The sequence below is a fragment of the Mya arenaria genome, chromosome 6 (genome assembly GCF_026914265.1).
Source record: "Mya arenaria isolate MELC-2E11 chromosome 6, ASM2691426v1".
Lineage (NCBI taxonomy): Eukaryota > Metazoa > Mollusca > Bivalvia > Myida > Myidae > Mya > Mya arenaria.
This window is the reverse complement of record NC_069127.1, coordinates 66963855-66989129: the sequence shown is the minus strand read 5'-3', so window position 1 is coordinate 66989129 and position 25275 is coordinate 66963855. Positions and strand designations below refer to the sequence as shown.

Genomic DNA, 25275 nt, shown 5'->3' with positions numbered 1-25275 from the left:
TTCGGATATAACACTTTATCAATCTCTACAGAAATGCTTTAATTCTCAAAGGTTCAAAAACATTCTCATGCAAACGGACAAGTATAGCAGTATGCATGGTCGGATTTAGGAATTGACCTTTAGGGGTGTAACTAAGGGTGCAATCTTTTGAAATGCGCCCCACCCACATAACCGATAATTATAACAATTCAAGTAGCAATGGCGCATTTTGAGCGTGTTTTTCTAGTTTTTTTTTCTCCTATTTTGACTTATAAAGGCTTGAACGATTCTAGGAGGGTGTGCGCTGGATGTCACCCTCCCTGAATCCTCTAGTTGTCCTGAATCCGTTAGTGGTATGTTGAAGTACATTGCACTAAAGGAAAATTTATTATTTTTGCAAATGAAGTCTTGCGATATTATGTTTTTCTTATTGTTATACCGATTCTCAATCGTGATTAAAGTACTATGATGTAATGATTTTGAAAGAAAGTATTTTAGGACTACCTTAAGACGTCGCTGCAGCATGTTTGCTTTTAATTGAATACCCGAAGACAACCACCATAATCTCTTCCCGAGCATTATAATTTCGCATTCACAGATTGAATTGACACTTGTATAATAAAACAGTCAATGAACTACTGATCGTATTCAAGAATTCTACCAAAAGCAGAGACCGATATAATTTCCACCAATTTCTTTCATAAATGTGTCTGGCTTACTGATTTTATATCTACCAAAGTTAAGCTTTCAGATTTAATGAAATGAAACGTATAATAATGAAAAGAACATCACTCGGAAAATATGCTTTATATATACGTCCTTTCAAAGTTTACAATTTGAAAGTAAACGACAATAGTCTCAGCATATTTGAGCAAGGCATCTCTTAATCACTGTTAGTAATCTTTTCTATACATTTCATAATAACTGAATGTCTCATAAGCATGGAACTCAAAGTAAATATTTAAAAACGTACGTGTTTTATATTGCTACAAAGCTAGGATATGTTAAGTGGCATCCAGTAGCGCCGGTATTATTTACGGGAATTGAACAAGACTCTATGAACGGATTTGTAGTAGTGTTCCAATGCAAAACATTGAAAGTGATTAATGCGTTTTGAATTTATTGACTTATCTATGAAATAAATGAGATATGCCTTGATTATAAGTTTGTTCGTTGTCAAATATTATATGTATAAACGTCTGGATCTGTTTTTTTTTAATTATTCTATTTTATCACAGACGATGTTTATGCCAACATAGCAAGTATCGACGGCGGTGTCAAATTTAGCAGACATCCTTCTTTTGTTTGAAACAAATAAGCTACATAGTTCAATGTTTAGGCATTCAAACATCGGTGAAGCAAAATATAGTAAGACGGATACATCTTAACTTCTATAAAACGTATTTCTTCCGCAAGCTAACTTCGAGAGTACATATACTTTAGTTAAAACATACTATATGTTATAAAGATTTTGAAGAAAGGTATGACAACTTATACTAAGTCACTGTCGTTGGCACGACATTGCGCAGCATGAGTGTGATCTTGAGTTGTGTTGGAAACCGGAGTACCGTAGAAAAGTCACTTGTCTGACTTGATGACCATTAACCAAACACACATGCGCTAAGGCTGGACAAAAACCAAGGAAGCGAATGCACTATCTACTGCGCTAAACGGACAACCTCTCACTTTCACCCTAGATGTTGCAATGTTGTATAATAATTATATAAATTATGCCATAAAATAAGGTTTAAGGAATCAAACCCACAAATCAGGTGCTAGTATTAAAATTTATATACTGAAAATAACACTACCGCACTAAATCAAAATTTAATCTGTTTGTTAAATAGTGTTTGCTTGTAAAAATAGTATTGATCATACCAGGAACGAACACAATCGTTCAGGTAGTTGAAAGAAAAAACAGAAGTGAAATAAAGTTGTTCTAATAAATTAACGGTTATGTGTCTGCAAAAACAATATTCAAACGTATTAATTGGTCTAAAAATTCATATTATTTTTGTTAAAATGAAACATCTAACAATGCTGCATGATGAAGTGTCTGTCTTGAAATTTATAACTTTAAAATAAATCGATTTTCGACTTAAAATTAAAGCACAACTGGCGCGAATCTTTATGAAGATATTTACATGTAAATATAAAAGTAAAGACCCATAATATCAACATTAGATCATTTTGGTGATTACTTTACTTTTTTCGTCCGGGGCAGGCTGATTCAAGTATAACAGATGTGAATAAAACTAATCATACATACAATTCTTTGTAGGAATGAACGAAGTCATATTTCAGTAGACGAATAGCTATGCAACGTTTTGTAGCCACCAAACTACAACCCACAACCCAAAGTATGACAACACCAGTCTCCGCGTCACTTCATTAACGATAAGTGCAACACTGTCAAAGTATCTAGCACCGCCTTTTTTAAAGAGCAATTAGTAGAACATAAATCTCAACAAGACAGCGATTAAAGGACAAATGACCGTTTGGTTTCATACGCAGCCCCTGATCATTGAACATACTTGCCCAAGTACTAGCATACTTGCATTAAATAACTATATTTAAACAACATACCATTCATATTCACCGGAAATCAAATGAGCTATTCTCATATATGTAATGTCGTAATGAAATATATAGTGGTTTTTGTGCGAGCAAACCTCGGTAAGAGGGTTCAGATGCATATGAATAAATCACAAAGCCACAACTGTTTGAATCAAGTACAAAAGAATCAACCTGTGATAGCATTAAATGCTTAGACACATGAATTTAGAAAAAAAAACAACAGTATTTTAGTTACGGTTTCGATTTGTTTACATTATATTCTTGGCAGCTGCTTTTAGTTTCAATTATAGTCACAACAAATAAAGCGGTAAAACGAGAAGAATCTATCTGCTTCTGTTTTTAATGTCACTTAGAATGTTTTTGCTTCCATCACAGATAAATTACTGTCCTAATACAAATGTACCTCTGAACATGTGTTCAGTTATATGTACGACCGACTGGTAGTTAAACGTACATATAACATACTGATAACCTCGTCTTGAGAATTTGGTACTGTTTAGCAGTAACCTCGTTGAACAAACCATAACAGTATATTAAACTAACATTCCGTCTCGGTACAGACACCTTTTTGCCAATACATTACTTGATTGGAAAGAAAACTTTTAACATTAACATGCCCGATTCGAATAAATCACAGGTTGTTCGATACATTGATAAAAGTTCAATATGTTTCAGAACTTTATATAGCTTTTGTTACATGATACAAGTATATCATCCGGTACAAAACAAAACATACGCACATTACGTTAATAGCTAAAATACCATCCCGACAGGGCACCACTGTGTGCTCATATATTATAAGTGTTATTTCAATAGTCGGCTATAACACTTGATCCACCTTTACAGAAAAGCAATACTTCTCAAGGGATCGCAAATATTTTCATACAAACTATCAATAATATGTTCAAGTATTATTGAATGGACTTATTGAACTAAATAATGTATATCAGTTTATAATTGAAAAACTGATTATACGGTTTGCAAAATAACCGAGGCATCTCGTTGTAAAACGTTTTCTTTAAATTAGGTACCGTACTTTAAGCAAATCGAAAATTATATAAGGACACTTTGAATAGGACATGAATTCAAAATATAAAATTGAATGTGGCGTCCTTACATAACTAAGCTTTTAGTGCTTTGATTTAATAAAAGTTTTGCAGGTTCATCTTATCTTTTAAACCGTTTTTTGTCCCGCTAGGAATGTTTCAGCCTGTGACGTCACATTGTTTCAAAAGTTTACCTAGGGTAATCATTAAGACGAGGGTTTAAGCAAATATATGTCGTGTTTTCATCTTTGCTAATGTTTGCTTCGTTCCCAGTTTTAGTACAATTATACTTTTCATGACAAAATTCTATGATCACACAGTATTAAATCTTTTTTATACTAAGACAGACTGTGTAGGATTTTCATAGTTTCAAACAATAACTGCATAATATCTATAAAAAGTGTTAACATTGGGTACTCTGAATTGTATTCTGTCGTTTGCAGTTACCTAACAATCCTTGATAAACATACCTAGTTTTTTATATATAGTATGTATGCACTGTGCTGCTTGTGGAGTTTTGTGCTGTTCTTCTATGTTTCTTGTTTGTGATTATATATTATATGTCTTGGGCGTTTACCCAGTGCTATTAAACCGGGTTTATGTTTAAACGTTTTGCTACTGAGCTTGTTTCTGTAGCTTTTCACATAAATATTACACCATTCTGTAAGATTTTAAATGTGAAAGATAAATTTGAACTTTAATGGTACAAGCTTTGTTTTATCAAATGATTAATATTGTATTTATCATAAAAAAGTCGCATTTAAGTATCAGTCAGTATGGTGATGTATCGACCTCGTGTAATGCCAGCACCATACCTATCTTTCTGAAATTCATTGATTGTATACTGTGATGTCAATTATCTCAAATATGGCCTTCAGACACGATATATTGCTAATTATTGTTTATAATGATGCAATGCCTACTACCGGGATAACTACAATTGTAAATTGTTTGACAACGAGGCTTTTGCATATAGTTTATTTTTGCATTATTTAAGATTAATACAGACATAAAAGTTCAATGCCACTTCTATCTCTCATACTTGCTTTATGGCCCTTGTCATTATCACAATGACTAAGGAATTCCAGCATAAAATGACCTGTTAGTATTCCATCTTATAAACTAAAACTAATAAGAATAAATCGAATTCTTTATATTATAAGGACATATTAGTAGCAGCCTTAGGTGATCCTAATCAATCTGTGAGGAGTTTATTATTTGCAGCTGGCTATAGTCCGTTATCGGATTGTTTTCGGAAGATATGACGACAGTTATAACTTGCTTACGAACTATTTTGAAATTGCACAACTGGAGTAATCATGTCGTCCCGGACCAACTCAATTAACATTATCGTTTTACCGAACGAAGTTCATAATCTTCATATATTCACAAAACTAGTCTAAACTTACGTATTTTATACATAAAAAATATCCTACACTCTTCGCGAATATATCAATGTGAAAACTAAAAGCAAATTGCTGCTACTGTATGATCATTCATGTTAATCACAAGCTGCTACAATATAAATACCCGAATACGCAATTAAATAAAATCGGACCTACAAAACACATACTTTCGAAAAGTATTTCAAAATAAAACAGAAAATAATGGTTAACATCAGTAAATAGTTCCTTCAGTCATTTACAATCTGCAAAAACACCATTATCAGAAATATATAGGAAGCTTGAAGTGAACGGTCTCTTAACTCTTAATAATTGCAAGTGTCATTAGCATGGAGGTAAATATAAAAATAACACGGTTTCAGGTTTACATATATCGATACAGAGGTAGAATCTGGTGTTAAGTGGCACCCAACCACGTCGTTATCATTTCATGGAGTTAACAAGATTCTACGAACTGATTGCATTTAGTATTTATCAAAAACTGTATATACTCTAATACAAACTATTGTTAAACCCAATTTGACAGCGATTAATGTGTTTTGAATGTCTTGACTGAATTTGATAACTTTAATTCGTAATGTCTTTGATAGACGTTTGTACTTTATCTTTTAAAAAAGGTATTCATGTCTAAATGAATACTAAGAAAACAATTATTTTCGATTCAAACACAAAGCTTATGAATATAAACTTCCGAATGATCCAAACAAGCTTTTTGAATTCATTTTAATAAACAATATTCATATTTATTTAGTAGAATTGTAAAATTTGCAAATAATAAAGCCATTTTTATTATAAAGTTGATGAGTTTTAAATTTAAAAGATTACTTTTTATCAGAATCATCTGATTCAGAATGAAAGTAATCGTTGGTGTTAAAGAAAATAGGATTAAAAGCTTTGAGAAGAAGTCATATTGTCGATGCATCCGCAAATATTCTCACGTATAAATTGGTATGAAGTTAATCATATCAATGAAAAAATCGAAATGTTAATTCACCACTGGCTGTATGCTTTCTGATAATTAATAGTGATCAAATACGCAAATCAATTATCTAGATATAATAAACATTTAGGGATGTTAAAATTAAATCAGCTTCATATATACTTGTTTTGTCAGACAGACGATTGCGCATTCAAATACACAATATGTATTAAAAATATATAAAATAATCATTTATGTCATAAAGCAATTGAATGGGTCGATGCAATGTCAATATACATAAATGTAACTGCTAACGAAACTAACACATAACGACAAAGAGTATTAGAACGAGATTTAATAAACTATTATTTCAACAATTTACGGGGAAATGATTATTCAGAAGCAGACATTACACATGAAGAAAATGATATCCAATGAGCTTAAAAGACAAATAAATAAAGAACTACTTCTTAAAACTGGTAACAACCCCGACCAATGTAGACAAATACAGTTAATCACTGTATCGTTTCATACAACTACTTTCTGAAAGAGAGATCATTCGGAAGTAGAAAAGGGCAGTAGATAATAAACAACTGCTGAGGACTTACGGAGTCTAGTTTCGCAACTGCCACACAGCCGCTTCACAGCAAAACATACAAGATGTTTGGAACTTAAATACGTCCAGGTTGAAAGATTGAAGTAAAACAAAAGAAAAAGAAAAGAAATGAAAACGACAGTCTCGTATTCTATTGTCAATATTTATATGAAAAAGTCTACAGAAACAAGCTCAGTACCGTTCAAACATAAACACCGTTTAATCAAGGCAAATTGACAAAACATTAATCTATAAGACAGTTATGCCCTGCGGACCCACGCACCTATATCCGACATTGCAATCGTATACTGGGATATTTACATGATTACTTGAAATGTGTAGGACTCTTTACAAAGTTGTTGTTTTTTCACAGTGAAACAACAGAGGCTTAACACAACATACTTAATATATATTAGCATGCATTATATAAAAACATTATGTATTTTGCGGAATAAATCATTAAATACATCGCTTTAGACGAATTTTTCGTCATTCTAAAACAAGGACGGACAAATACAACAATACAATGGAAATTCGAGAGCCCCGGCCATTTTATATTATTCAAACTGTGCTAAGAAGTATAATGTTCAAATCTTAGCATACATTCAACGAAAGACATGAAATCACAAGTCAAATCAGGAAATCACTTTTGATAGCCATATATCACTTAAGGTACGACGTGGTTGTTTATCTTTCAATAAAGTTCCATTCATGTAGCCACCTCTCACAGCCTAACCAAAGCTAAACACAATGTCGCTCAGTAAGATGCATGTATAACGATGTCATTGATTGGTTCGTTCATTTTACATAGCTCTTCCTTAATTGGCCACCTGGCTCATTAAACACAATCGCTCCTAATCCGCAAATTATTCGCTTGAAATATGACATTATCCAGTCTCTCCAGAATTATCATGTTTTATTTGTTTCTCTTTGTTGTCTGTAACCACATTTATTAGCTGTTTGTTTGATTTTGTTTCTTCGATTTATATAATAAAAAGTCGGACATATGAGATTTTTATTTCAAGTATTTAACTCATTGTTGACAATTGCATTAGATGTTACAACAAATGAATTAAACGTAACAATTCTTATTTAATTGTAGTTACTTACTTGATAATGTTTTGTGTGTTAAACATTTATATGTTTGGAAAAGGGAACTTGTTTCTAAACATAGGTAAGATACAATAATCAAATTATACACTGGTAACAACGAGGAAAAGCAAAGTGGCCAACAAAGATGGCATTCTGTATAAAGAAACAATGTTGAACATACACTGAACAAGAGACACACGACTTACAACTAACAAGGACATACCACACATGCATTAAAATATCTTTATCAATAAATGATTGATTCATCATCTTGGAACAATCAGCGAAAAAGGAAATCACTGAGGAATATTCAACCTCAAACTAGACCCAACACTTACAAATCATTTCACAATACAAATAAGCCCAATTTGAGCCAGCATCAACTAACCTGAGCATCATGATGAATAAAAGTAAAGCAAATCTACAACAGAGAACTAGCTTCAAGTATTTAACGTCCAGTTACAAACATCACCTACCTACGATTGAAACTAGCCCAAACAACAGTGCCAAATTCTCAAAGGTAAATACAATCATACAAAGACAGCTACCTAAGTTAGTTTTAATGGTTAAAACTACATGTTGTAACTCACAACGTTTGCATCATTCAACAAACCAGGAGCTCAGACGAAAGACATAGAATAAACACAGTCAATTTAATAAATATGTATGTTGTTGTTTATTTTTCGAGCTGTCATCGAGAACAAAGCTGTCCTTATACAATCACATTGCTTAACATGTTACGACCGGCTGGTACTTAAATGTACATACAATATAAATATCAACTCGTCCAGAACAGTTCGGGATAGTTATAAGCTTGGAAATAAAATGTATATCATCTTATCTTATCTTACATTTTTTGAAATTATTGATTAAAAAACATCTTTGTATTGCGATAACATAACCACCAATCGGTGTGAACTCGTTATTTGCAAAATATTGGTTTACAAAGTGAACAACTCGCTGACTCTAGAATCTTATATATATATTATAAATATGCCAAATTCGAAATTAATGACATGCGGTTTACATTATTTATGATGTTTTAAAAATGCATTGTTATGAAATCACACACATCCTTCTATAGCATGTACAGGTGAGATCACACTCATACTCACAATTCCCCTAATAGTTCAGATAACATCCACACAGTGCGAGTCAGTTGGTTTAGATATGTTTCGTTATGCATATCAGCGTGAATGTTAATTAAACATTCAGATTTAACACGTTATCCACCCTACAGAAATGCTTCAATTCTCAAAGGCTCCCAATAATTTCATACAAACTGACAGGAAGTTTGTTCAAGTATATTGCATGCACTGGGAAAGATATATCCCATATCGTTTATAATTAGATCCCTCAGTGTGTTGTTTCAAGTTCGCTTTAATTTCTCACACATTTTGTTGTGCAATCGTTTCTTAAAGGTACATACATAAACATTAATTCATGATGTCTTTAAATAAAACATTTTGTGTATGCATCAACCAATTTGACGAACATTTCATGTCTCCAATTGTAACATTGTATGTACACATCAGGCCATTTAACTAATATTTTTTTGTTTCGTTTCGACCTAAATTGGAATTATTAAATTAAGGTGGAAAGATAAAAAATGAAAACACTTTATCTCCATGTTTCATTTAAAGCTCATGAATTAGCTATATATTCGTTTAGTTATTCTGACAATTTATTGCTTCATTTATATATATATATAACGAGACCAGAAGCTGTTAAAGATAAACACGTTTATGCAATATATTGAATTGACCTCAACGGTTCAAGTTTATTTGATATATCTCTTTTGCCACTACTTCTTGTCATGAAAATTAGTACAAATGAGGATGTTGATACACTATATAGTTAAAACTCCCTTGATACTGTACACTGACTGAACATTTAACCAACGTACAGCATATCACACAATAAAAAGAAGAAGTTCTTTTCAGAAAAAAAAACGTACAAATACTATTGATCAATGCCAATTAAATCCAATTCCTTTTACTTAAATGTATCTTCTACTATTCTTATATAACTTATTTCGCCGAAGCCATTTGTACGCAAAGATGGACATGATTTCGGGGACATTCATGCGATATTAAATGACGTGACCTAAGTGGCAATTCCTATGAAGCACGCTAGCTCCGTTCATTAGTAAAAATTACTACGCTAATAATAAAATAGCCTCAATGTCTCGATTAATTTTAAAGGAACGTGCGCGTGTATGTAACTTTTTTTATGACGAAGTAAAGTGCGGCAAATGTTTGGGATTGTTAAAATTAAAATACTGACGGCTGGAACCATTCAACAAATCTTGATTTAAGCTAAAATATAATCTTATATTTGAAGTCAACGATTTTTATTAGCATTAGTAACGTTTTTCAGCAAAAGGCTTAAAAGTTGAATTATCCCTCAGATTATGTAAGAGTTTTGTGGGTGAGCGGTTTTTGTTGTCTTTTTTGTCTGTATCATTTCAGAAAAATATTATAATTTTAGTGTTTTAAGATGCATTACCGTGAAAACAACTGGTTCAAAATCATAGGCGAGTCCCTTTAAATCCCTCATAACAAAATCAAGTTAAGCTCACTAGTTTTGTTTCGGTATTAATTGTATATTTCCTCCTTTAAAAACGTGTTTAGACTTTTAAAGAAAACTATATTGAAGACCGTAATGATCATGATAAAATATGCTTTTAATGAATTCATGTCTGAAGTATGGTACATACATTTGATAACAGAGAGTGGGGCCAGGGTATTTACACTAAATTGTATGAATAGTGTTCTCTCCTACAGATAATTTCTGTGAAGCGTAAATAGGATGCAATAAAGATACAGACGGAAGAAAAACATGCCAAGACCGAGACATTTAAATAGCAGTATAATTTTGATTCAGAAAAAACGATAATTTGCGGAAGAAAATGTTACTACAGAAGCAAAAGCTATATAAAGACTCCGTTTTCAATAAAATGTATGTAGCATTTGTAATAAAACTATACTACACATATTATCTAATTAAGTTTCAAAAATATTTCCTTCACCTCTTGGTATATTGTTGTTTTCTTCTGTACAAAATGTTGAATCTAGTACTTTCCTCTGAGTAAATGGTGGTTTTAATTTCATTGTTAACACATCTTTATGTCCAGTATTAAAGCAAAACAATATGTCAAATTAATTGATCATGCGTTTCATTTTTCACTACTTCACAATTGAATACAATAATAATAAGAGAATACATACCGCCTAACTCCGGAATATAGAACTTTCCTTTTCAGTTCTTTACTATCTGAATAACATTAATACCCTCAAATATTCTTATTCAACTGAACGACATCTCAAACTCATATGAACAGCCTCGAATCCAATTCTAAACGGCTGAAAACGTAATTAGCATGGGGGTAAATATTAGAGGAACACGTTCAGACATTTGTACAAAGGTACGATCTGGTTTTAAGTGGTATCCAACAACGGGGGTATCATTTCCAGGAATTGAACAAGATGTTATAAACTTATGATTATCAGTGCCATTACATTAATAAATTCAAATCAGTTCATAATACATGTATATATTAATATTTGATAGTCAATGTGGTTAATGCGTTTCAAAGATGTTCCACGTTTATTTAGTTTTTAATATTTCTATTTTATTTTATTTTCTTATTTCGGTCGTCTCGACATTGTAAACGAAATGTACTCCGAGTAATGAAGTAATACAGGATGGGCACCTACGTATATTAATGACTGAACTCTTTGGGATTTTCTTTTCATTCATGAGTACATTGATTGCTTTTGTAATTAAAAAAATCGATTTGGTGCTTGACAATTAAAGGGTAACCATTTCGAAAGGCAATGTTTTACAATCATGTGCCATGATTTTTCAATGCTGCAGAGTTAAACTCAAAATGCTTTAGTAAGAACATATAAGGTAAAACATTTAAGATTTAATTTTGAGTAGACGAGCGAACCTTTCTTCACCGTATATATTGTAAATGACTTAAATAATAACCTGATGACAGCTGGCTGGGAAACAATTTATGAAGTCATGTAAGCTAATTTGTTGTACTGTTCTAAATATCTTAACGATAAAGGGTTGTAATTATTGAAGGCCAATAGGCGATTACATTGGTTGGAAATGTAATCGATAAATACTTTAACGAAAACAATCTGGAATGTGTATGTAGAGCATGTTCTGAGTTCTTGGTTTTACTGGCTATTAAAGCATTTTTTTTATTTTCGACAATCAGGAAGTGGATTAAAATCGCTGATAACAACAGGCGTATGATACATTGATTGAATTCTATTAGTTTGAATATGAAATGATAAATCTTCTGCATACCAATCTTGAACGAAATAATCGTTTGCAGTGAAACAAATTAACTAAGCTAGCATAATTACTCCAGAAGTCTTTATGTCTGCATATTCTTAATTCCAACGAATCTGTTTCATGACCTATTTAAGTGAATTCAAACAAAAAGCTGAATGCATTCTGTAGTTAATAAAGGAGTTGGTTTATTTGAAAGTCTAAAAGTTGAGAGAGTTTTATTATATAACTAGCACCAATCTAGTGTTCCCAAAATTATAATGTATGAATAACAACAACAATGTCTTGATCTTAATCTTAATCTTAATCTTTGTATTTAGTTTGCATGCATTTAATAGATGAACACTTATTCAAATTGATGCAACAGAGGGAATAGAAGAAAAACACCTATAATGGTGGGATTATAATGGATTCAACAGGGGAAATTGTGTAACTGCAAGCAAAGCAGATCAACAATCGGACTAAAATACGACAACGACCACTGTTGACATGACCGATATACAACAAATTATTTTGGATACTACTTTGGTAATATCCAGATGGATGCCATTAAGAATCTGCATCACAAGCACTATATTGTGTATAGCACTAAAAGTTTTTCTTTTATGTTTTGTGTACACGAATACTTCGACTGAAGGATAAATCTTAATATAAACAGATGGTCGTAGCAGAGTGATGTTGGCAGTTGTCGTACGAACGAACGATGAACATTTTTGTTTTGACATTTTAGTTATAACAAAAACTTTCCTAACTTAATTATCATTGATCTTAGCAAAATCGGAACTGCACTCTAAAACATTCCCTAATTTCGACACACATAACCGTTGAATTGGCGACGGTACGGGTTCTGTCTTCTTGTACATTGTGTCAGTACGGCTTGTATACCGTAACCGGTATATATTCATGGAAACGGAGGAACCATGCTGCAAATCCGACATTAATTTTGATCTTATATTTTGCTTTTTCATGTAATAAATCGAATTTAAATGTAATATAATCATTTTGCTAGTGGTACCTAATCATGACATTACTAGTTTAGTGGCCGAAAATTAGATCATGCCAAAATAGAGATTTATTTTCCGTTGAATCCTTTTCCCATCAACTGTTTGTATTACACAATCAATGAATGCATTGACAATGTCAACATACTGATCATTTCAAGATAGAGATTTAGTTTCCTTTTAATCCTTTTTCCATCCTCGGATTTCATTTCACAGCCTATTTAAACATCGGACAATATCAACTTACAGGTGTAAAAGGTGATTGCGATACAATTTCGAGACATGATTGGCTTGCAAATTTGATAGACGTTGATGTTCAAAATATTGTATTAAACGACAAGAAAACCTTCTGACATATGTCCCGGACGCTGGTTGCCAGCCAATGTACCGTATACAAACTGAATTTACGGTTACTACGGTATGTTAACGGTTCATTCAGCTGGCAACCAGCTGCCCGGCCGGGATTTACATCGTATTTTCTTACGGGGATTTTGAGCAGGGTGTACAAGCTGAATAATTGCATAATCAGTATACTGCAATATTTACAAACTAAGAAGGATGGCTATGGCCCATGTATTTTAAATTGACTAAGATCTTCAACACTCAAACGTTTGTGCAAAAAAAAAAATACAAACATTCTAGTAGACGTACTTACCTGGATGTTTCTTTTCAAACGAAAAAGTGAAGTGCTGAATTTCTGATAACCTAAACTTTCTATAAATGCTCAGACAAAAACAGAAGGGTATTCAGACTCAGTAAAACATTGAAGTTCAGTCATTTGTAAAAAATTGCAAAAGTTATTCGGTTTGATTTGCTATTCAGCAATAATATGCCATATCTGTTTTGATATAATTGTTAATGAAAACTGTACTTGAATGTAAATTATACTTAAAAAATAAGAAACCATCACAGGGAAGCTCATTATAGCTGTTCCGAATCAGTGGGTGATTGAAAGAATTGTGATCATGTTTCGTCAATAATAAACGAAAGATCTTTCATCTACAAACCGATAAATACCATGATTGCTTTCTTTCTCTTTGTTTTGTAACAGGTATATTTCTATGTGATATTAACGTCATATGGATTATAGTAAATACGAATGCATTGCATATGTTACACCGAAAAAGCATATTCATTGCATAACAATATACATGAAAGCTATTGATCTTGTTATTGGTTGTATTGTGTCTGCAGGTCCCGTAAAATATAGATCAACATTTTTAAAAGTGTTAGTTTATTATATTTTAAATATATTGGAACAAGAAGTGTTTCAATTTAACGTTTTAAAGTGATTTCAAGTGGTTGATCTTTTCCCGCGTTATTGTGACGTCATTTGAAAAATAATGTTCCCGGTTATAGTCGGGTCGTTCTATTTACAGAATGGGTAAGAACGGATTACTGAAAGGTTTTCTTAAATGAAATGAAGTTTTTTTTGAACAATTCTTGAATGAAATAATGAACATTGGTGTAAATATAAGGAATGAATTGCGGGGTTGATGTCATTATCGGGGATATAACGCAATTGGGTTGGTCAAAGTACGCGTGGAGTCCTTCGGACTCCACACACATTGACCTACCCAATTGCGTTCATACCCCGATAATGACATCAACCCCGCAATTCATTCCTTAAATAACAATAAAACTGGGATCAACATATCATTGTATTGAACCTGTTATTATGCTAAACAATGTAACCAAATGAAAAATAATGATTGTACTGAACCTGTTACTTTACAAAACAAAGTATCCAAATTTCCCGTTATGGTTCTTATTACAAATCGGCTGCTGTGCAATTTCATTCTTCTCACTGATATACCAATAAAATAAGATAAAAAGATCAACTGCTAATCGTTTTTAAAAGTCAGTAGATGTTCCGCTTGCCATCTGCTTGATATCACAGAACATATTGAACTATTTCATTAAGTTGTACAGATCCCTCATTTTCTATTTATTTTAAACGTATTGTTAAATACCCATGAATACACGAGTTCAACAATGTTGAACCAATCATTGTGGCTAGATGGAAAAACCAACGAGATCAAGGACACAAACACACACCATGATCTTCATGCCTCCAATCGTGAATGTATTTCAGTTTTTCTCGTATTTCTTGAATGATTCAGTTCCATTTACAAAGCCTTATCAAGATAGTATCCTCTATAGCAGTGGTTATTGATTACTTTACTGTTGTTTTTCCTTATTGGATCATACGGATTGTTAAACACAATTGCGCCGCCGCATCCATATAATCATCCGCTTGAACACAGACTATGTCTAGTCTCTTTTATACAATATTGTATCTGTTTGGTTGTCCCTGGCCTTAATCTAATTAAACTTAATCATGAGTACTTTGTCTGATCATATATTTATGTGATCAATTTAAAAACAAAAATTTCGAAATTTAAAAACAAATAAGAAGGAATAGAGTTTCGTACTACTTTTTGATCTTAGTATTATACTTACTTACTTATACTACCTTATATAAGTTCTCTAAGCAGTACCCGGAAAGAAATATAATAAGCTTTGCATTCGTGTATATCCGATTCAATATACCATGTATATAATGACATACAATTTTGTAATGTAAGATATTTATCTTAAATGAAATAGCTGTTTAAACTAACTTAAACTGTACAAATGTTTATGGCACAAGTATTACAACATCTTTCTACGAGTTTTGACATTTCAAATGCCTACAGAGCTGGCAAATTCTTAGTTGACCTCATTTAAGTGCGTCAATTTTGAAATATTATTTGCTTACAGGGGGAAGAATGAATATTACATACCTCAATATATCATTTCCCAGCTATTTTCATCACACGTTATCTAAAACACAAAAGTGCACAGGAATCAATGAAGTGTTTCGAAACAATAGGACATTGTCTGAAACTGGCAGTATATTCAGCAGCCGATGATAAGATCATGTTTAGATTGTCGGTTCATAATATAACTAAGTTGTATACCCTTTACATTGCGCGTAACATCTTAAAAGGAAGATGTTTTATTAATGGTTATATACACATATATCTCCTTAAGATTTTTGCAAAATCGTGCTACTTAGCTTTTTACATAATTATACGCTCTATCTTACACACGAGTGCCGTATTGACAGTTTCAGGACTTTTATTGATTCATAAGCCATTCTATGACCATAATCTGAAGATTTGCTAGCACACTGCACGTAAACATATACATGTGTTCTTTAATATTATTATGCAAGGACAAACAATATCCTTATGTTAGTCATAGTATATGCTTTAAAGAATGTCATGATTATTTTGCTTTGTGCATATATCACTTGTCATTCTTTCACGTATTATTGCCACGGTAATCCTTTGATAATGCTAAAAGTTTGTATATCTGGAAAGTGGAATTGTTTAAGTGAAATAAACAGCGTTGAAATCAACCAAATATCAATTTATATCACATGGCAGTTGGAAACTACGCTCAAGTAATTGCAATACTAGAGTAAAGATATATTTTGGTTGGCTTTAATCACCATAATCCAAACAGAGAATATTAAAATTTAGGATCATGGTATACTTATGTTTTCTGACAAACATTTAGGTCAGCAGATTGTGAATCAAACTCATTTTTATCACTTAATCGCTGTGATGTATTACATAGACGCCTCATCCCATAATCAGCTCCATATAGCCCGGTAAGCTGTATTTAGAGAAGACAGATGTAAGTGACTACTGACAGATATCGTTATTTAGGAATTGTTTATGACGACTTCATCGTTAAACACAAGACGGCAGGACGAGCTAGACATGACTTGTTGTCATAAATTTGCTAAAAACATATGATGGAAATCATTCTGCAGACAAATTATTAATGAGTATATTGAGTGTTAAAAACTAAATTAGTGACGAATTACTTATTTTACAACGAATGTCAAGCAAGTTATTAAAGCAATATTTGTTATCACTTTCGTTTGCATGATGTTACGCAAGAGTGTGGTTTTGTGCTGTTGGGGACACTTTGTATCCGGAGAAAACCCATTTTACCGGCTGACCTTAACCCACATGCGCCCAGGCCGGGAACCGAATGCAGATTACATTGGTTAGAAGCGAGTGCGCTAACAACTGTACTAACCGAACAACTTCATTAACAACATCGTTATAAATAAATAATATTGAGGAAAATATTTAGTGAGCTCGGTAATATTTCTTTGTGATGTTCAAAGAACATTATTCTGTAAACTAAATAAAATGCTTTTGAATGTTTTGTTTGAGTGTAGCTTTTGCAACTGTATCTTTTTTAAACAACATTAAAATTAACAAAAGTGCACGTTTAAGCTTGCAAATAAAAGCAAACTCACTTATTACAACAAGCTAGATGTATGCAGCCAATGGGGTAAAATTTAGTTAAGCTTTCCACATACATGTATTATGTTTTGGTAAGTTTGCACATTCAAATGATATGAATAGTTAAGACTCTTGATTGGATATATATTGACCAACCATTAAACTTTTCGGCTTACTTGGACCAAACACAAGAATTAACCAGTTTTATGCAATCGGCTGCATGATTCCATTAACTCCATTGTTGAATGTTAATGTTTCTCCCATGTAGGCCGTTAAATTAAATTCAATTAAGAGTATTTTCAATTGACATTTTTTATCCAGTAAGCAGGCGCATTAAATTGACCTATGGTGAGTCAAATACCTTAACAAGCTTGTGAAGAGGAATATTATCCTCATCGAACAATCTATCGTTGCATTCATTACTAGAAACGAATAAAATAAAAATGTGAACATTATGGCCACAAATATCTCTTTTGATAAACATCATGTCATTTCATTGGCTTTTCTCAAGCATTCATGGTCTTAACCCTTTCCGATATGCGTATTCAGATCGTTTAACATTGCCCATATTTCACGGTTTGAAGCATTTGAAGTGTTTTGGTTCTTATCATTTGGCACACACCAGCTTTTGGTAGGATTTGTTCTGATAATATGTTGAATTAAGTTATTCAAAGCATTATGGAATGAAAGTTGGTTAACACTTATTCACTTTAGCCCGATTGACAATTCAGCTTAAATCTAACATGAATATCGTATTTGAAAGACATTGAAAACATTCCCTTGGTGGGGATCAAATCTACGACATCTGGGTGTGAGGCAGACACCTATAACACTAGACCACTGTCACCCGGCAATATAATCTCTTGTTATCATTTAATATACAAGTTCATTCTTTTAAAGGAAATATAATTAATGAACATCCTGTCTTGCTTTTAAAAGGTGACATCGATATTCAACATTCCATAACATGCAAGCATTTAACATTAAACCTTAACTTTTTTATTTCTGAAATCTTTACATTGTTTTTTAATCTCATCTACATCTCAAATACCACATAAGCAAGATTAGTTGATATTACCATCCATGGACAATTAACAGATATTAACAAATGCTCTTACAGGTTTTCTCATTCAAACAAACGATCACTATATATAACATTGTGTTGACGACGTTTTTTTTTAATTGCCATTAAATTTAACGGCCAAACTCTATTAAATAGACATTCACGTTATGATTTGCCTCCATTTGTCAGATACAAAGTTTAATTCCTGGAATGTTTATTTGCATAAATAAGAACATCTAAGATCAAGACTGATGTTCGCAAAACCCCCAACTAATTACGTTTTGTATAATTGTTGCAATAAGTGGCAGAACTAAACTCACTTACAGTCAATCAATTGTCGATAAGTTTGCGAACGTTTTTCTATGTCCGATTCTATGAAACTAAAATCTGTTCATTAAAGAGCATAGCATATCTCGTACATATGTTTCCCGTCAGAAGATGGGGAACCAAACTGAGGTTTTTCACTTTTTTGCTGAGATGTATTACGTAGACGTCTCATCCTATAATCAGCGCCATATATTCTGTATGGGGTGTATTTACAGAAGACAAATGCAAGTGACTACTGACAGTTATCGTTATTTACGATTTGTTTATTGCCCCATCATGCAAACCAAAGACGGCGGGGTGAGCTGAACAAAACTTGTTGACATAAATCTACGATACAGTTTCATGTAGCAACAACGTTTGCAGAACTAAGTAGATGAACGTACATTGCTTTTCTTTCTTTTTGCAGCAAAATAATTACCAACATAATAGAATGGGACAATCTTAAGAAATGCTAAAAGCGTATGAGTTGTCTCTCTTCGTTCACTTCTTTGAGCTGCTTTTCAACATGTGAAAATGAGGAGCATTAAGACTCGAATAAGAAATCTATAATGCTTCTGTAATAAATGCACTGATAGTGTTTTTTCCGCACTAACAATATCGGCTGTTTACTATGTTTTTAGAACGGGTGTTTGTTCATTGAAGCTGCTACAAAACCTGCAACTTTATTAATAACGCTCGACTTCCGGTCTCCTTCATAGTAGAGTATTTGGACGAGTTTCCTATTTTGCTTGGATTGCGTTTGACACAGATAGGCAGACGGTTTCTTTTTGAAAGATGGAAAGAACAATTTATTAGCTGAGACTAGCAGGCATTGTTTTTGAAATAACTCGCATTCCTGAGAGTGTTTGTATCTGAATATCAATGTTGTTAATGGTAATGATTTATAACATTGAAATCCGATGACAAAATACTTGCGTCTGATTTGTAATTGTATGCGTTGTAGTTTCAGGGCAGGCCTCTCACAGAGTATGTATATATCCGTGTATTGTGTAAGTTATGGTGTTGTATAATCTCTTTTGATTAAAACTTCTAGTAGTGTTGAAGACAAGCTTCACACACTCCTATATCCTAAACGTACATGTGCACACTCATTTAAAATATTACAAACACATTGTGCACATTATGGTCATAAAACACTCTTCTGCTAAAATGCAGGTCATTTGTTTGGCTTTTCTCAAGGTTGTTATTCCATTATCGGCAAGGATAAGCTTATTTAAATTGTTTCCATTGCACATATTTCACGGTTCCAATATTTTCATACGGTTTGGTTCTTATTGTTCGTAAACCAAATCTTCTGTTTATGTTATTTTGTTGAGTTCCGTTGTACGATGCACTGGGGAATGGGCATTACGGAGTTCACTGAGCGTACTTGACTTGATCCATTGGAGGGAACGTTAATTATCGAACTGTCGTCTGTATTTTATTTTTTAAATAGCATATAGACGCTTTTTTTACTTTTTAATTAAATATCTGAACTCAGATGTTAAAACTCATCAAATTATAACGGGCATTACACACGTTGTTATTGTTAAATCCTATCGACGGAAATATATTCATACACACCAAAAGGTGAAGAAGAACGCAAACACACGGATATCAAAATTGGATGAACAATTTGTAACATATGAGAGTTCAAGACATCATCACACACGAGTAGTTTAATATCATCATTCGAACAAAGATTTAAAAAGACTTTTCCCACCATGATTGTTTTTTTGGACAGGCTACTGCTCATTGTGCCATTTGTGTGAGCACTTGCCATGTCTCCTTGTGCTATTTTTGTAAACACCCTTTTTCAGCGGTTTGGTAAAAATATCATCTACATAAATACATTTAAATTTAAATGACACTTCAAAAACGTACTAAAATGCTAACTTGTTTCTGCAAGGTTTTGTAAACAAAAATAATATTAATGTTACTAAAATGTTTCAAGGAAAAAAACACATTTAGTTTCACTTTATATCTTATTGCAATGAATTTATTGCAAGGGCAACACTAAGCGAGACGAATGACAAACCGAAAAGACGAGTGTGATGCTAACGGCCTACATATCTCTCATTTCAGATAATTGGAACCAAAACATTGACCATGATAGAAATTCCTATATTATATCTCGCGTCAAATGAAACCATCAAATGTTTTCACGCTCCATTCAAGAAATAATGTTGCACTCTATTAAGGACTATTTCAAGAACGATTTGACTATTAACATTATCTTAATTACTGCGCGCATATCGATGACAACCACAAACTATGAGAAATCTTTACGCATCTTACACTCTCGGCCATGGAAGATACTTATGATCTACCTTGTCAATATTGTATGATTACATAAAAGTGAATTGCGAGATTTTAATAGATTGCTTCTATCGAGTATATATTTCAATAATTAGGCAGGCGTGCATTGGTGTGCACGAACCATAATTTTAAATCCTTTCAGGTATTATATTTTACAACTAAAGTTTTCAGTCCATGAAGAAGTCAAATTTTTTATCTAACGATTTAGCTTTATTAACAAAAATATTCAATATTGGTGCCTCAGGTGACACATACTAATTTTAGTATCGTTCGAAAGGTCATCACCTGTTCTATTCTAACATTTTGAATGCATGACGAAAAATACTTTAAACATATAGTTACTACATTTGTATCCGTGTTTTTCAAATTAATGCGTTAAAAAATATTTTATATTTTTCCAGGCTAAAATGACCTAAATTTGTACTTAACTAATTGACTACTTGTCTTATACCTATATTTTAATTGTTTAATTGTTTGTTATATTAATTTCGCTTTTTGCATTATTATTTAAAATAAAGCCCTTTCAAATGATTTAAGCATTTTGTAACTTTAATCGCCTTGAAGAGCAAAGTTGGCTGATCAGAAAAAAACTCTTGTATGAATACTAGGCAAACATTTCAACCAGTGGCCTCTATTTAATCTTACATGACATTTCTCTGATCCAAAGTAGTACACATATACGAAGTGTGAACTATATGATCTTAATGAGATGTTTTTTCTTGACGACCACAGTAAAAAAGAAACAGTTTGGCAATAGAAATCTCTACGTTTGTGAAGTACATTAAGCTAGCTCGGTAGACAAGCATTTTAACACTGGCTTCAATTACCCGAGGGATCGATGTTCCGTCTAGTCCATGGATTACCTGTAACTATGTTTAGTAAGTGACTGTTGACAGTTATTGCAGACCTTTTCGCCAAAACCAATTGTTGGTGATTCATGTAAATTGGTTTTGATTTACAGACACAAAACAGATGAGTTAGGAAATTAATATTGATTCAAGCATTCAACAATACGGTCAAGATGAGTGTGAACACGCTTACTAACTTTACGTGTTAATTGAAATGCTTCTGTGCTAGAATGATATTGTAAGAATTTTTCTTACATTAGTGTCTATTTAATAAATAGTTTGTAACTACGGAATTTGAAAACATGAAGACCACAGTGCCTTGACTTTGCCTTAAAGGGATCAGATTTTAATCCAAATGCAGGTCTTGTCTATACCAAAACTACTGCAGTTTGAGAGAAGACGACGTCGCAAATGATACTTTTAACAATAGCCTATACAAAATATACACACACAAATTTTACATGTGAGCGTTTAGGTTACTCAATGATTATCTTCCTTTTTGGTCGAAACGGCTTATTAAACATTATTAAACCTTCGTCTTAATCATCCGCTCGGAATCATGCAATATCGAATCACTTAATGGTTGAAATAAGTATACAATGAGGTAGCAGAATGACTTCGGCCTGTGTACACCATATGCGATTCAAAATATAAAGAAATGATGTAGTGGAATATATCCATCAACATTAACCTAGGTACTGCTGGCTATATCTATCTATAATAATGACAAAAGTACAATAAAACCACAACGACATAGAACAAAAATTAACAGAACTATTTAATATTGCATTCGAATTTGCATAATTCACGCAGGGGTGACCCTCCCTGAAATATGTAATAGGCAGATTATAATAATTGTTTAGTACGTGAAGCACTTATAATCTCAAATGTGTGAGTCTCTCAATGGTGAGAAATTCTCTATTAATTACAGTTTGCAGCTTGTCGAGATAATAACAATGTCTTAATAGCGTTGGGTCTAAACCATACATGTGATAATGACAGTCATCCTTTCCTATCCGACAGATTTCCGTTTGTTGTGTTGAATTGCATTGCCATTTGGAAGGACTTCCTTAAGATCAAATGAGTAAGATTTCTTTCTTGAAAAGATTTATAATATATCATTAAAGACTCTTTGTTGTCGATTTTTTCGACATCTGTTTTTAAGTGACTAGGTATGGTACATGAATGAAATATGATCAGTTGGAATGTGTGCACTTGAAAAGAAAGATTTCTTTGAGCAATACTTCTTTGTACCGGAACAATTTCTTCCAAAAGATCTGATGTGTGTGAAAAAATAAAAGATGAAATTAATATTCAACATCCCTTTAGATGCAAGCATTTATCATTAAACTTTACTATTTCTATTTCTGAACTCATCTACATTTGAAGACTCCTAACACACTCCTGGAACTGATTGTCTATGGACAATTAACAGATAGAAACTAACGCTTGTTAATATTTCCCCTTATGAATATACAACGTGTTTTAAATATCATTCAATTTAACTCGCAATCTACATGAGAACAAATGTTCATGCCTGGAATACTTCTTTGTATTAATTGTCTTGATAAAAAGTTGAAACGGGTGTTATCAAAATAAATAGTTGCATTGTAATAACAGTCCGAAAGTGGATAACTGAAGTCGAAAAGACACTTGTGCCTTAGATCAATCAATGGGCGATATTTTTGCAAACGGTCTTTCTATATCCGACTTTATACAACTTTAACAAGGCCGTTAAAGAACATTACTCGTACATATGTTTCCCGAGAACTATATAGGTCAACAGATGGGAAATCAAGCTGATTTATTTCACTTTACATCTGTAATGTTTTTTTCAGGGACGCCTGGTCCATAATCAGCTCTATATATCCGTGTAAGCTGTATTTAGAGAAGGCAAACGTAAGTGACTACTAACAGTTATTGTTATTTAGATATGTTTAGTACCTCATCGTTCAAACGCAAAATGGCAGGATGAGCTAGACAACATGATAAAAACAGCATTGAGAAAACTATGATATGTAATCGCTGCTTTTAGTTGAATTGATATTTTTGTCGACATATAATGCAAAAATACGAAACTCAAATGGAATATAATGTAGAACATAGAATCGATATCAGTTGGTAAGCCTAAAGTATCCTGGACGTTTTGAATATGTTCACACAAATCACGTGTAAGGGGACATACAAAAGAAGTCATCACACTGACGGTTAGTTTATCATGGTTTTGTGGAACGGATGTTTATTTGTATTGCTGCAATGCATACGTAGTCTTGCATGAGTACCACTCGACTTCGGAAGGAATGAAAGGAAGAAATTGGATGATAGACTTTCAGGCGTTGTTTCTAAAATAACTCTAAGTTTGTATGAATCGGTATTTGAATGTTATTATGTATTTAGAAAATATGTGTTACATTGAAATCCGATGACAAAATACTTAAGCAAAACTGTGTCGTTGTAGTGTCAGTTTACCTATAAACTCAAAATAGTACAATGAATAGTTGTAATGGCATTTGTGAAGCGGCATACTCCTAAACGAATACACATACAATCATTTAAAACATTTCGAAAACGATAACATATGCACGATATGGTCATAAACTGAGAACAGGATAACATATGCACGATGTGGCCATAAACGCCTTTTTTGATACACTGCAATCCATTCGTTTAGTTTTCCTAAAGCACTTATTGTCATTATCGTCTACAATTATTTATTTAAATAGTTATCTTTTGCCCATATTTCACGGTTCGAGGCCATTTATGTGGTTCGGTTCTTATCGTTCACACACTTTATCTTCTCGGAGAAATTTTTCATGATATTTTATTGAGCTCCGTCATATCAGGGACTGAGATATAGGAATGACAGAGTTTATAGAGCTTGCTCCATTGAAAGAAACGTTTATTATCGAACTGTCTTCTGTCTTCACCTTAATCATCACATGATATGATAGCATTTATAACTTTTTCAACTTCTTTTTGAATAAGTTATTGTATAGTTGTTTCTATGGTAATAGTTCGAATCACCATTTGTATAAATATTTTAAGTACCATGCCATTTAACGGACAATGCATTACATTAAACTGACATGATCACAAACACTTAAACTATAACTGTTTCCAATTTGTCAAATGTTCAACTATACCCTCAAAATAGATATGCATTGGTACCTTTAGATTTATGACTCAAAATCGTTTCTTCAGTGATCTTCATAAACAGCACAAACTGTAACTAGCTCATTGTGCTCATTTTAATACTGGCTGGATTTTATTTACAACAAATATGAAGCAAACCAACTAAAAGACGACACTAGCTTAAAAGAAATATGGTTTACGACTAAAAACCGACCTGGATCTTGACTGAAACTAGCTCTTGGAGTGTAACTTATTCAGATAGTGGCTGAACTAAATTATATACTGTAATGGAAAACTGCTTATAACAGGAATGCAATATTTAAAACGCCGATAAGTCAATTAAAATAATAGCTTATCTTAATGAAAATTATTTA

The 25275-nt window shown here is 32.6% G+C and overlaps 1 protein-coding gene across 2 annotated transcripts in view; it reads right to left on the bottom strand.

Moving 5' to 3' along the window:
* LOC128238976 (suppressor of lurcher protein 1-like) overlaps positions 1 to 25275 on the bottom strand; it is a 400352-nt gene that overhangs the window by 206528 nt on the left and 168549 nt on the right. For both annotated transcript variants that reach the window (XM_052955354.1, XM_052955355.1), the window contains exon 5: positions 15710 to 15749. The gene's annotated coding sequence lies outside the window, so the exon portion shown is untranslated. The remainder of the gene's footprint in view (positions 1 to 15709; positions 15750 to 25275) is intronic.